The sequence below is a fragment of the Varanus komodoensis genome, unplaced genomic scaffold (genome assembly GCF_004798865.1).
Source record: "Varanus komodoensis strain SLA01 unplaced genomic scaffold, ASM479886v1 scaffold139, whole genome shotgun sequence".
Taxonomy (NCBI): Eukaryota; Metazoa; Chordata; class Lepidosauria; order Squamata; family Varanidae; genus Varanus; species Varanus komodoensis.
In genome coordinates, this window is record NW_025335402.1 from 80,457 (window position 1) to 92,727 (window position 12,271).

Here is a 12,271-nt window from a genome sequence, read left to right on the forward strand (position 1 = left end):
TCAGTGTCTCATGACATTTGGAAAAAGTAGCTAACACAGAGTTGCACTGATTGTACCTGGAGATTCCATGTATTGGACCTGAAACCTTCTGCAAAGCAGGTTCTTAGGAGCAAATGGGTCTTTCTAATGCAATACTAGAGGATACATCAAGCAATGGATATTCCTCATGATTAATAACCAGATCTTTCATGTGCAGTGGTTAATGTGCTGGGCATGCCAGTTGCCTGGAGAAAAATATCATGGAAGGACCTGCTTTTGGGATCCTGATAAGCATTTGGTTGAGCACTGTAGGAGGCTGAGCACTTTTAGCCATCTTTTTGTGAGACGAATGCATCAATCACCCCTCTTCTCTTTACTTTCTAAAAAGCTAATGTTAAGATGTGCTTAGTATTTTGAGGAATCATGCAAGTTTCTGGCCAGAGTACCCTTAGGGGCTGCTTCACAGCAAGCAACTCATCGGATGTCCATTCATCTCAATGGTTGATGTAGGTAATCCTTTAAATGGCCCTTTGGTCAGGAGTGAAAAATTACAAGAGTGTGCTTTTAATCATATGCCTTCTCCCAAAATGGGAAGGATATGAACACAGGATGAGGGTTTGGTGGAGACCAACCAGGAGGGGCAAAGAGGACCTTCTCATTCCTGGGTGGTGCCTCATTGCTCATGGAAGGATGCACAGAGCTGTATAAAATGGCCCACCCATGGGGAGTTCTTCACTCACTCTCTGGATCCAACCTCCACATCAGTTGCTACTCCTGAGAAAGGTGAGCTGCATTTCCTGAGATTTGTCCTTGCTAAAGATTGTCTTTGTAAACAATCAGATGCGCCAGCAGACCAAACACTCTTTTGGGTGGGAGAGCAAGAGAACCTGATGTTTATGGATTGGGTGGATGCCAACCCCCAAATATCCATATCCCTTCTTTTTTTCTTGCATTCTAGAGAATTTGGAGCATACTGGGTTGGGTTTTGCAAAACACATATCCTAATTCATGTGCAGGGAAGCTGGGGTCTTTCAGATGAGTTCCAGATCTTCCAGCACGTCATCTCATATATCTTTTGTGCCATATTACAATTTTGAGGAACTGCCCTATTTTCAGTAGTGTTCAGGAAGTTGGACCCCAAATGGTTCCACTCCCATTCTTGTGCATGCAGACAATGGGTGACAATGCTGGGAAGTGAAGTCCCAAATGCCTTCAGTGGGACCAGCCCAGCTCCATGGCACCCGAGGGAGCAGAGACTGTCCCACAAGAGATCCCAAGAAGAACGAGAGAGGCATAGACAAGGAGGTGTCCCTTGTAGATGCTCTATATCCACTTCCCTCATTTGGGGCAGGATCCACATGATGCTTTCAGGGTTTGGGGGGATGTCATGGCTTGTTCACAGGATGTGGTTTGATGTGTTTCAGCTCCACCTTCCTCCCCATTGACAAGATGACGTGCTGCTACAAGTGTGGCTGCTCCCCCTGCTGCGGCGGCCAGAGCTGTTGCTCCCCCTGCTGCGGCAGCCAGAGCTGTTGCTCCCCCTGCTGCGGCGGCCAGAGCTGTTGCTCCCCCTGCTGCGGCGGCCAGAGCTGTTGCTCTCCTTGCTGCGGCAGCCAGTCATGCTGCTGCAGCCCCTCTTGCTGCAGTTCCCCCTGCTGTGGCAGCTGCTCCCCTTGCTGTGGGTCCAGCTGCTACCCCAAGCAATGCAGGTGCTGAAGTCATGAAGGAACCTCGGGATGCAGGCAGTGCTCTGCAAGACCTAATGGTCAGAGACCAACGTTGACCAGCTGAGAGCAGTCTGTCCTCTTCTCCAACTGATCCGCCTGTCCAGTTCAGTGCCTGATGGTTTGCTCCTGCTCCCTTCCATGCTCATCGGACCCTTCACACCCTCTCTTCTTGACTTTGGCTTGCAAAGAATACAGGCCTGCTGGAGAGCTGCACTGCTGGTCTCATCAGCAGCTCGGAGCTTGGTGGGTGCAATTCTCTTCCTCCTTTTTCAGCTCTTGAATATTCCCTGTGTTGAAACTGAAGTTCACTGTGTACCTGAGGCTAAATAAAATTGCAGAGCACAGTTTTTGTCTCTTTGGATTCTGTGTCCTTAGAACAGAGGAGAAAAACAGCTCAGCTAGGAGTCCAGTTCCTTGGTACTGAGGCTGAAGAACAGGACTATCGGATCCCATCTTTCCATGCAGAAACTCACAGATTCAAACTTGGGCATCTGTTTGAAGGTGTTCAGAAGAAGAGCTCTAGCCCCTGAGATCCCCCAAAGCCACTGACAGTCAGAGGAAGCAGGGCTGATCTCAGGAGAGGCAACTTGCAGCCCCTGGCTTGATATCATAAAGCCCACAGCTCCTTTTCTTTGTGTACTGTCACTTCAGAGGTCTGTCAGCCCCCACTCCTTCACTGGCCCTTGCCTGGATGAGAAGGAAGAAGGAGAGTGGGAGAAGAAGGGACTGAAGGAGGCAGGGAAAATGGGCTGAAGGGAAGGAGGGCAATCCAAGCACAGTTGGTCCTGCTCCACACACAAGAGCAGATGCCAGCAGCAAACACTGAGGAAACAGGTCTTGTGAGAGAGGGAAGTGATGGACAAATGAGAGAGGGACAGAAAACTGCCCATTCCTGGCCAGGAAGCATCAATCAGCAGAATCAATCTAAGGGAACCACATATTTCCATCTGCACATTTGCCACAGACCGGTCAGAACTCAGTGCTAGAATGTACCGCTGGCAGGCCACCTTCTCAGATTCAACCTCCAAAAGCTCTGCGCGTAGGATCTCTTCTACCTGGGCCAGGAGGGGAGAACCTCTCCCTGAGCCCTCTTCTCATGATCCATCCTGACCAAGATGGATGGATATTCTGGCTCAGGGTCAAGGGGCCACCTCCATGCATGTTACACACAGCCACCTGCAGAGGATGCTCCTTGGGCCTGCCCATAGCACAACCGTCACTCCCTCCGATCCAGCGCAGAAGGTCCAGTGACAGTGCCCAGCTTTGGTGGACTCACAAGCCACACTTGCTGATCACCCTGTAGGATGGCTTGTGAATGAAAGGAATCCTCACCTTCAACTAAGAGGTGTTTGTCAACAGGAGCTGCTGGTCCAGGAGAAGAGATGGGGAAACTCCCATAGGCTCTGAACAGACTATGGAAGTGGGCAGGAGACAACAGGATGGTGTTCAATGTGGATAAGTGCAAGGTCTTGCACATGGGGCACAGGAATAGCTGTCACAAGTACAGGTTAGGGGACAAGTGGCTGGAGAGCAGCACTTGTGAAAGGGACCTCAGGGTGCTGGTTGACTGCAGGCTGAACATGAGCCAGCCGTGTGATGCGGTGGTCAAGAGGGCGACTGCCACCCTTGGTTGCACAGCCAGAAGTGTGGCTTCTAGATCGAGAGAGGTATTACTGCCACTCTACACAACTCTGGTGCGCCCGCAACTGGAGTATTGTGCTCAGTTTTGGGCCCCTCATTACAGGAAGGATATAGCCAGGTTGGAGTCAGTGCTGCGTAGGGCCACAAGGTTGGTGGCTGGTTTGCAGGGGATGGGGTATGAGGCGAGACTGAGGGAACTGGGTCTCTTCAGCCTGGAGAAGAGGAGACTCAGAGGGGGGATATGTTGGCGACATGCAGGTATGTGAGGGGATGTCACATGGAGATGGGTAGAGACCTGTTTCCCTCTGCAGAGGAAGGCAGGACACGCTCCAATGGAGCAAAGCTCAGGGAGTCAAGGTTCCATTTGGATGCCAGGAAGCACTTCCTGACAGTTAGGACCCTGAGGGTGTGGAATGGGCTTCCATGGGAGGTGGTTGAGGCCCCATTGGTGCGGGTGTTCAAGGATAGGCTGGATGTCCACATGGTGGGCATGTCGTGAGCGGAGCCGGCTGGTGCTGGAGGTCAGACTAGATGGTCTGGGAGACCCCTTCTGACTCACTCTGTTTCTATGTTTCTAACTTTGAGTTGACTGCTGGATTATTAGATCCTCAGAGGAAACTGATATGTTTTCCCAGATTTTCAGAAGAGCTGGGAAAATTCATCCACCCACTCCCAGAAGCACTCACTGCCAGCTTCCACACCCTGCAGCTCAAGTGCACAGACACAGACACACATCCCCCTCCATAGAAGCCTTCCCTAATTTGGTTCCTGCATAGGTGTTGGAAGAAAACAGACATTTGGCTATTAGAATCTCACAGAACGTGTTTGAGAGACGCATAATTTGGAGCATGGCACAACTGCACATGCTTAAAAGATGCCTGTGAATAGTCAGGCATCATCCTTACTTCATTATTCTTATTGGAAAATGAGTGTATATCTCTTTTTAAGAGGAGATATGCATTCCCAATGACCTGATCAGGAGTTCATGAGGCTGGTGTGTGATGACCAGAAGGCACAAGCACGATATGAACGGATGATGTGGCAGGTCATCTTGGCAATCATATTCCATGTCAATCGCATGCTCCCTGTCCTGGGCCTTCTCCACATATTCATTCAATGCAAATAGCTTCATCAATGCAACGAGTACTAAGAAAAGGGAATAATTGACCCATGGCCAAGGGAATTTCGCAGAGGTGGACAGAAAGTTCTAAGTAGCTGCACGTTTCCATGAGGCAACTCCCTTGGTCTCACGGCATTGGCTGGTCATAAATACTTCTCAGCCTACAACTAGGCAATGAAACCAAGCTGACATTAATCATGCACCATTCTAAATGCTTCATTAATGAGAGATCTGGACCGAGCCAAAAGTAAGAACATAGAAGGCGGGTGATCCTCCTCTGCAGCCAGGCGTTCCTCAGAGGTGCCTCATTTCCTAGGGGAGGCAGCACAGGGCTGTATAAAAGGCCCCTGGTCCAGAAGCTGTTCATCTGTCGACTGGAACTTCCTGGTTCTGACGGATTTGTGCTCTTGAACAGGGTAAGTGGTCCTTTGCTCTTCATTGATGTCATGGGCAAAGAATATCCTGGCTGGAAAATGGGTTGTTTCTCCTTTAGCAACATTGCTGCCTTTAATTGTTGTGTTTTGTGGTATTTTAATGTAGTTTTATGGTTGTGGTGCATTTCCATTGTACTTTCAAGACTCCTTGAGTTTCATGATTTGGATAGGAAGGGGGTGGGCAAAAATCAAGACCAACAATATTTTGCGAGCTCTTGTACCATTCTTGTGGGAAGGAGGAAAATGCAGCACTGGGTTTGTTATGGGACCCACAACCTTGGGATGAGTGTTGTGATTTGAAGAGGGTGACACGTTTTAAAGGTTTTTTGGGTGGTGGTGATGGTCATGTAGAAACACTGTATGAGGAGATGGAGTACTCTCATCCCACCTCTTCCTTGTGCATCTCCACCACCTCTTCTTGTGATGGTTGGCAGTCTAGATAAGTGGTCCTCTTCTCTCTTTGGAGGTTCTCTGGAATGTGGGAAAACCCATGTTCTACTTTCTTCCAACAGCCTTCATGAGTCTAGGAAATTCTCCTGCTTGGATTGTCACCCTCCATGCGTAGAAGATGACAGAAATGCGCACAGCTGGAGTAGGATGGGACTACTTCCTTCCTTCCAACTTTTCCCCATTGTGGATTCAGAATGCCTGAATAGGCTAGGTCTTCAGGGCTTCTGGACAGGGAAGATTTGGGGAACAGTGGACCAAAATGTGAAGCCAGTGGATGTTGATTGTTTTAAATCAAGCCTTCCCATCTGGTGGCCCAAGAAGCTGGATGGTGTTTGCCACCTGGATTTTGTACCATGTTTGGTAGCTGATACCCACACCTTGCCATTTCCATAGTTTTGGTTTGTTGCAGAAAATGAGGCACTGTGGATTGCAGTACACAAAATATCATGCAGCCTTCTGCAGCCTTGCCTTCAAAGGCTTTTGGACTGAAACTCCCAGAATTCCTATCCAGCAGGGCCATTTACCAGGAATTCTGGGTGTTGTGGTCCAAACGTGTCCCAAAGCTGCCCTAATGCATGTGTGCATCTAGAAGGTGCCACATCAGTAGCTGCTTATTCATTTTTGGGTTGAAAGTTTAGTAGTGGCAGCTGGACATGTCATGACTTCATGACTGGGTGCTGTCTTCAGACTAGGAGGGTGCCAGGATTCCTCTCCTCATGGCGGATCAAAATCCTTGCAAGTTCTTCAGTCTGGCTAATCCATCCCTGTTTTGTTTCACAGGATTCCTTTTGCTCCTCAAAGATGGGCTGCTGTGGAGGTTGTGGCTGCAGTTGCTGTCACAGGTGCAGACCCAGGGTGGTCCAATATGTCGCGAGACAGATCCCAGTAGATCCCTACTGTGGTGTCTGCCATTATTCCTACTCTCCCTGCTGCACCTCGAGGAGCTGCTGCTGTGTATCCAGGCCTCAAGCCCCTGTCCAGCAGTGCTGCAGCCAAGTGAAGAAATACTGAAGGAAGTCCAGCCCCTTCCAGGCAGCCTTGAGAGCTGCGAGAAGAAGAGAGTTTCAGGAACTGGTCTGATCTTATCTACTTGTGATTTATCTCCTTCACTCAAGCTTCCAAATGAATTGACTGCAGCTTTTCCGGGCCTCCTTTTCTTAACTGCACAATTATTTTGACTTCCCATGTCTTGGAAACAACTTTCCTTCATGCTAATAATAAATGACGGGCAAATTGAGTTTTTGCTGTCCAATTTGTGTTGTTTTTCTTCTGACAGCATTCTTTCACAACTCCTTTCTTTATATGTATACAAAAGAACTTGAACTGGTTTTACTGGCATATGCTCTTGCCTCAGGAAACTCTTGTCCTATGAGTGAGTTGTTCTTAGCTCAGAATCCTTGGCACCCTCACCAAAATGCAATCCCAAGGCTTCTTCCACCCCAGCCATGCTAGAAAACTTGTATAACTTTATAGAGTGCAGACATAATGAAACTTTTAGTCCCCGAATGTAAACAAAGCACAATTAAGGACAGTCAGAAATGCTCAGAGAACTCATGAGGCTAAGGACAAAAATATCCCATACAGTGTTTGTAATTAAATATGTGTTTTGGTTAAGTCACTGCCAGCATCAGAATTCTCAAAAACTGAATTGTTCAAACTTCTTTAACTTTGGTTAAGCACAATAATTCTTCACTCATAGAAGGCATAGCAATATGTACAAGGGACATTTATATCAATTTCATGCCAACTGGTGGCATCAGGGACCTGCTACCCATCTGCAGTTGGCATTCCTTAGATAATTACTTGCTGAGTCTTCAAGGTTGACTCTACCATGAGGCAAAATGAACTCAGATACTGGGATAATATTTCATGGGCTGAACCTACTGATGCCAACCATTGGGACAGTTACCTTCTGCATCCAGAGCTGATGTTCTACCCATTGAATTGAATTATAGAGCTTCCTCTTTCCACACACACACACGAACACGGAGACTTTCGAGAAAAATGAATCCTACTAGACTATTCAGAGCAGTATGCAATTTTCATTCGTTTATTTCATTTTTGCTCTCATGCATAGTTAGATTTGGGCTGAGCAAAAGAGTCGCTCAAAGGACAGAAGCAGAAGCCACAGAGAAGGAAAGGAGAGAGGTAGGACTTCGTGGTGAGAGTGGTGTGAGGAGTTAGCAGGCAGCCCTAGAGGGTGGTGCTGCTGTTGGACGTGGGGTGGTCAGGCGGCGGACCCCTGGCTTGCACTCAACAGGCCGCACACACCTCTTCACCAGGAGCATTGCTTGGGGTAGCAGCAGCTTCTGTCACAGCAGGGAGAGACACAACAACTGGAGCCACAGCACGGAGAGCTGCAGCACGGAGAGCCGCAGCATGGAGAGCAGCAGCACGGAGAGCTGCAGCACGGAGAGCCGCAGCACGGAGAACTGCAGCAGCAGCATGAGCGGCAGCAGCAGCAGCAGGGGCTGCCGCAGCAAGTGGAGCAGCAAGAGGTGGGGCAGCAGGCCATCTTTGCAACCTGGAGAGGAGGAGGAACTGCAAGAAATCAAGAGATCTGTGGTGAATCCAGCATGATGCATATACAGCTGCCAAAGGACGGGCATGGAATGTCAAGTCCAGATGTTTCTCGAGCCATGAGTCCTCCTCCTATTCAACTTGCGAAAGCTACCCTGAGTTTCTACTGGCAGAACAAAAAACAAAGCCCTTGCTTGGTTCTGAAAGGGCCTTCAGACATGTTGGTTACAGCTGACAGAAGATGTCATTTCAAGCATCTGGAAGATGCGTGGAGAAGGCCCCTTTGGACCATATTGGATCTTCTGCTAGTGTGTGTGAAACGTTAAATAATAAATAAATTCGGATAGCATGAGACCATCCCAGCTTTCCTATTCCCAAATTAAGAACTACTGTGTAAAGTACGATTTGTGGGTGGACGTCAACCCCTCTGCATCCAATAAAACTATACATCTGGGGTTGCCCTTTCATCCACTCCCCTCACCCCATCTAAGAAACAGTAGCACACAACTTACCTTGCTCTGCAATAGGAATTGGTGTGGAGATTGGATGCAGTGAGTGTGTGAAGAAGTGCCGGACGGAGGGCCTTTTTATACAGCTCCCTGCATCCTTTCTGGGTGAATAAGTCACAGCCCAAGAATGTCAAAGTCTTCATTAATCCCCAGCATTGGCCTGCATCACCTCATCCTTCGGTGTGTGATTTCTGAGGGTTCACATCTTTTGTTGTTAAAAAATATATGATTAGCACGATTCTCAGCTCTTAACCCTGTTATTCTCTTCCCTGACCAACAGGGCACTTACAGGATTATATTTGAGAAATAATTAAGATGAATATACAGCACCCTCCTGATCCCCTGCCCCCACCCAGACTCAACACACCTGATACCATTCATTTCCGGGGTCATTTCCTCCGTCATAATAAATACAATGAATACTAAACACAGCTGAAATGTATGTTTGAGCATAAAATAGTGAGTGCCTGAATAATTTTGGAGGAGGGTGCATCCTAGCTATCCCATATTTTCAATTGTTTTCAACATATGCTCAAATTACTAGCAGTAGCAGTAATACTAAATGCAGGTCACTGACTGCAGGCTCAAAGTTTTAAACACTGAGATTCTTAAGTGCTAGATCACATTGAGATTTTGTTTGTCATTATGTGTAAAGTGGTCCCTTGGTCAGGGGTGAAAATGGCAGCATTATTTCCTGGAAATAGCTTTAATCATATCCTTTTGGAGATGAAGGAAGCCTGGTAGTCAAGGATTGCACACCATGTCATGTTGTGGAGGGAACCAACTGCGTACGTTGATCATTCCTGGATAATGTCTCATGGCTCAGGAAAGGATGCACAGAAGCATATAAAAAGAGCCACCATCATGGAGTTTTGCATTCACTCCCTGGATTCAACATCCACACCAATTCCTAATACAAACAAGGTAAGTTCCCTCCTTCCCATACTAATCAAAGCCGGAGAGAAAAGATGAGGGCATCAAGAGGGTTGAAGAAAGGGGCAAATTCTCATCTACACTTTGCCTCTGTTCTCTAACCGTAGATTAACTATAGGTTCCACATAGCTTAACGCCAGCTTCTACTGTAGCTTAACTCTAAATTCTGCATGGGCAGTGAAGGTATTGTCTTGCCTTGAGGTCTTGAGATTTATAGCATTGCAGGTTTCATAAGCTAATGAAGCATAGCCTGACCTACTTGTGACAGCCCCCTGAAGGCCTAGAATGATTTCTTGACCAACCTCCACATAAATAAGTTCCACAAAGTAGGACCATGCATCATCTCAGGATGGTCCATACTGGATTATCGAAGGTAAGACTCCTGTGAGTCCCTTGGACTGCAAGGCGATCAAACCGGTCTGCAGGAGATCAACTCTGACTGCTCTTGAGAAGGCCAGATGCTGAAGATGAAACTCAAATACTTTGGCCACCTAATGAGAAGGAAGGACTCCCTGGAGAAGAGCCTAATGCTGGGAACAATAGATGGCAAAAGGAGAAGGGGATGACAGAGGTTGAGGTGGTTGGATGGAGTCACTGAAGCAGTCGGCGTGAGCTTGAGTGGACTCCAGGGGATGGTGGAGGAAAGGAAGGCCTGGAGGAATGTTGTCCATGGGGTCACGATGGGTTGGACACAACTTCGCGACTAACAGCAACAACTTCCTAGATAATTAGGACTATAACTGTCAGCCTTGGTGCCCATTGACTATGCTGCCTGGATTTTTGGGAGATGAAGGCCTGAAGATCTGGAGGGCAGTCGCTGCACACTGAGATGTCAAAGGACACCTAAATATTGCCACACTACACATATCACAGATGACTTATGGGTGCCATCAATCAGTACACCCTGCCAACCAAGAACCAGGATGAGATGCGGCTCTCTGGTGATCCCACTCTTGGTGACAAATTAGGTCTCCTGCATCCTTTTGAACAATTAGGCCCTGGGCTTCCCAGCAGGGGAAAAAATCTATATTGGTTCCCCTAGCACAGAAAATATGCACGCAGGATGCATTTCTTGATGTGGGCGGCTATTAATGCGGCTTTTCATTTCTTTCAGCTCCAGCTTCTCTCCCCATCGCAAAGATGTCCTGCTGTTCCATGTGTGGTTGCTCCCCCTGCTGCTGCAGTCCCTGCTGTTGCTCCCCCTGCTGCTGCGCCCCCTGCTGCTGCGCTCCCTCTTGTTGCAGCCCCTGCTGCTGTGCCCCCTCCTGTTGCAGCCCCTGCTGCTCTTCCAGTTGCTGTGGCTCTTCCTGCTGTTGCTACCCTAAGCAGTGCAGATGGTGAAGGACTCTCAGGAGAACTCCTGGTGCATCCACCATCCACTCAGCCTTGGCAACCTGCTAGTTGGCTGCCTCGATTTATCTTTCCAAGCTGGAAGCCTGCAGCTTCAGGCATTCCTCTTTGGACGAGCGGCCTAAATCTTCACATTTACACTTTCTTTACTCTTCATCGTATCTCTTTCCCCAAGGAGGAGTGGCCAGCTAGCATCTGTGATGAGGTGTCATCATTTTCTTGCTGAATGGACTGAGCTCTCTTCTGATCTTTGAATGACTCTTCTGTGATGTAGAATGGAAGCAATAAAATTGCAAGCAATAATAGTTTTCTTGGATTTATTTTCTTTGTGCACCTGTGTTTGTGTGTGTGTGTGCGCGGGTGCGAGAGAGAGAGCGAGTGAGTGAGTGAGGTCAGGAAGATTAGTTCCTGCTTTACATACAGAAGACAGAAGTCACACTTGTAGCATTAGCATCCGATGGACTTCAGGTGGAGATGAGCAGAAATTCATCTCACAGTGTTTGAAAATGTGAACGAATCAATCTGAGCTTTGAAACAGAGTTCAGAGAGTCTTGACATCAGCTACCAAGTGTGGTTCTCCCGTGTCATGCCTGTGTGTATGAGAGAGAGAGCGCGCAGAATGAGAAAGAGAGCGCAGAATGAGAGAGAGAGAGCGCAGAATGAGAGAGAGAGAGAGAGCACAGAATGAGGGGACACTGCCATTCCCCCCTTCAGTGCCATAGAACAATCTTCAGTTGCTGCCATGTCCAGACTGCCAAAGTACCTCTTGCAGGAGAAGCCAGCAACAAAAAGCCTCCTTAGGAAAAGAGAACAAAGATAGGCTATTTCCACTACATGGTGAGGCCCCCCAACATGTTTGCACCTTCCAAACTGAACATGACTTAATCATTGGTTGAATTCCACAAATTTCTGAGCTTGTGGCATGAGCCACAGACCCAAAACTATGTTTGATGGCATGCACAATTTGCAGGAAAAGTCTGCACAAATATGTTTAATCCATGAAAGAAGCATCCACGCACCTCAAAAATACACACAGGCACAGAATTTGGGGAGGTTCACATGAAAGTGCACTAAACTAAAGACTTCAAACAGAGAGGAGTGTGAGATGGGACAAGCTTTGGGGTGGAATTCGGAGAACTTCGACAATCTTGTTTTTTGGTATTGTTGCATTTGGCATCTTATTGGTTTTCTCTATTTAAAATGGGAGAAGACATGGTGATGGTCAATTAGACTCACAAATGATTGCTGTATCTGCATTCATGAGTCTTTTAAATGACTTTCTCCTTCCCTCAAAGCAGCACTTGTGGCCATGACAATAAGAATTTTTCAAGCCTAAGGGGAATATCAACAAAACCATGCCCCGATATCGGACTACAAACCCCTTCCCACTGAAAATGGATTTCTTCCCTACTATTAGAGATATTGACTACATCACAAGAATTTGGACATCAAGCGATCAGAACAGCAGCAGTCTTCCTGCACCCAAGATCATGGATTGATGGATGGATAATTTCACTGCATAAGGAATTATATGCCTCTGTGTGATTAAAATCAACTTAAGCCTTGTTCTGCCAAACCGGAACGAATTCCATGGCGTTTAGTTGGCAC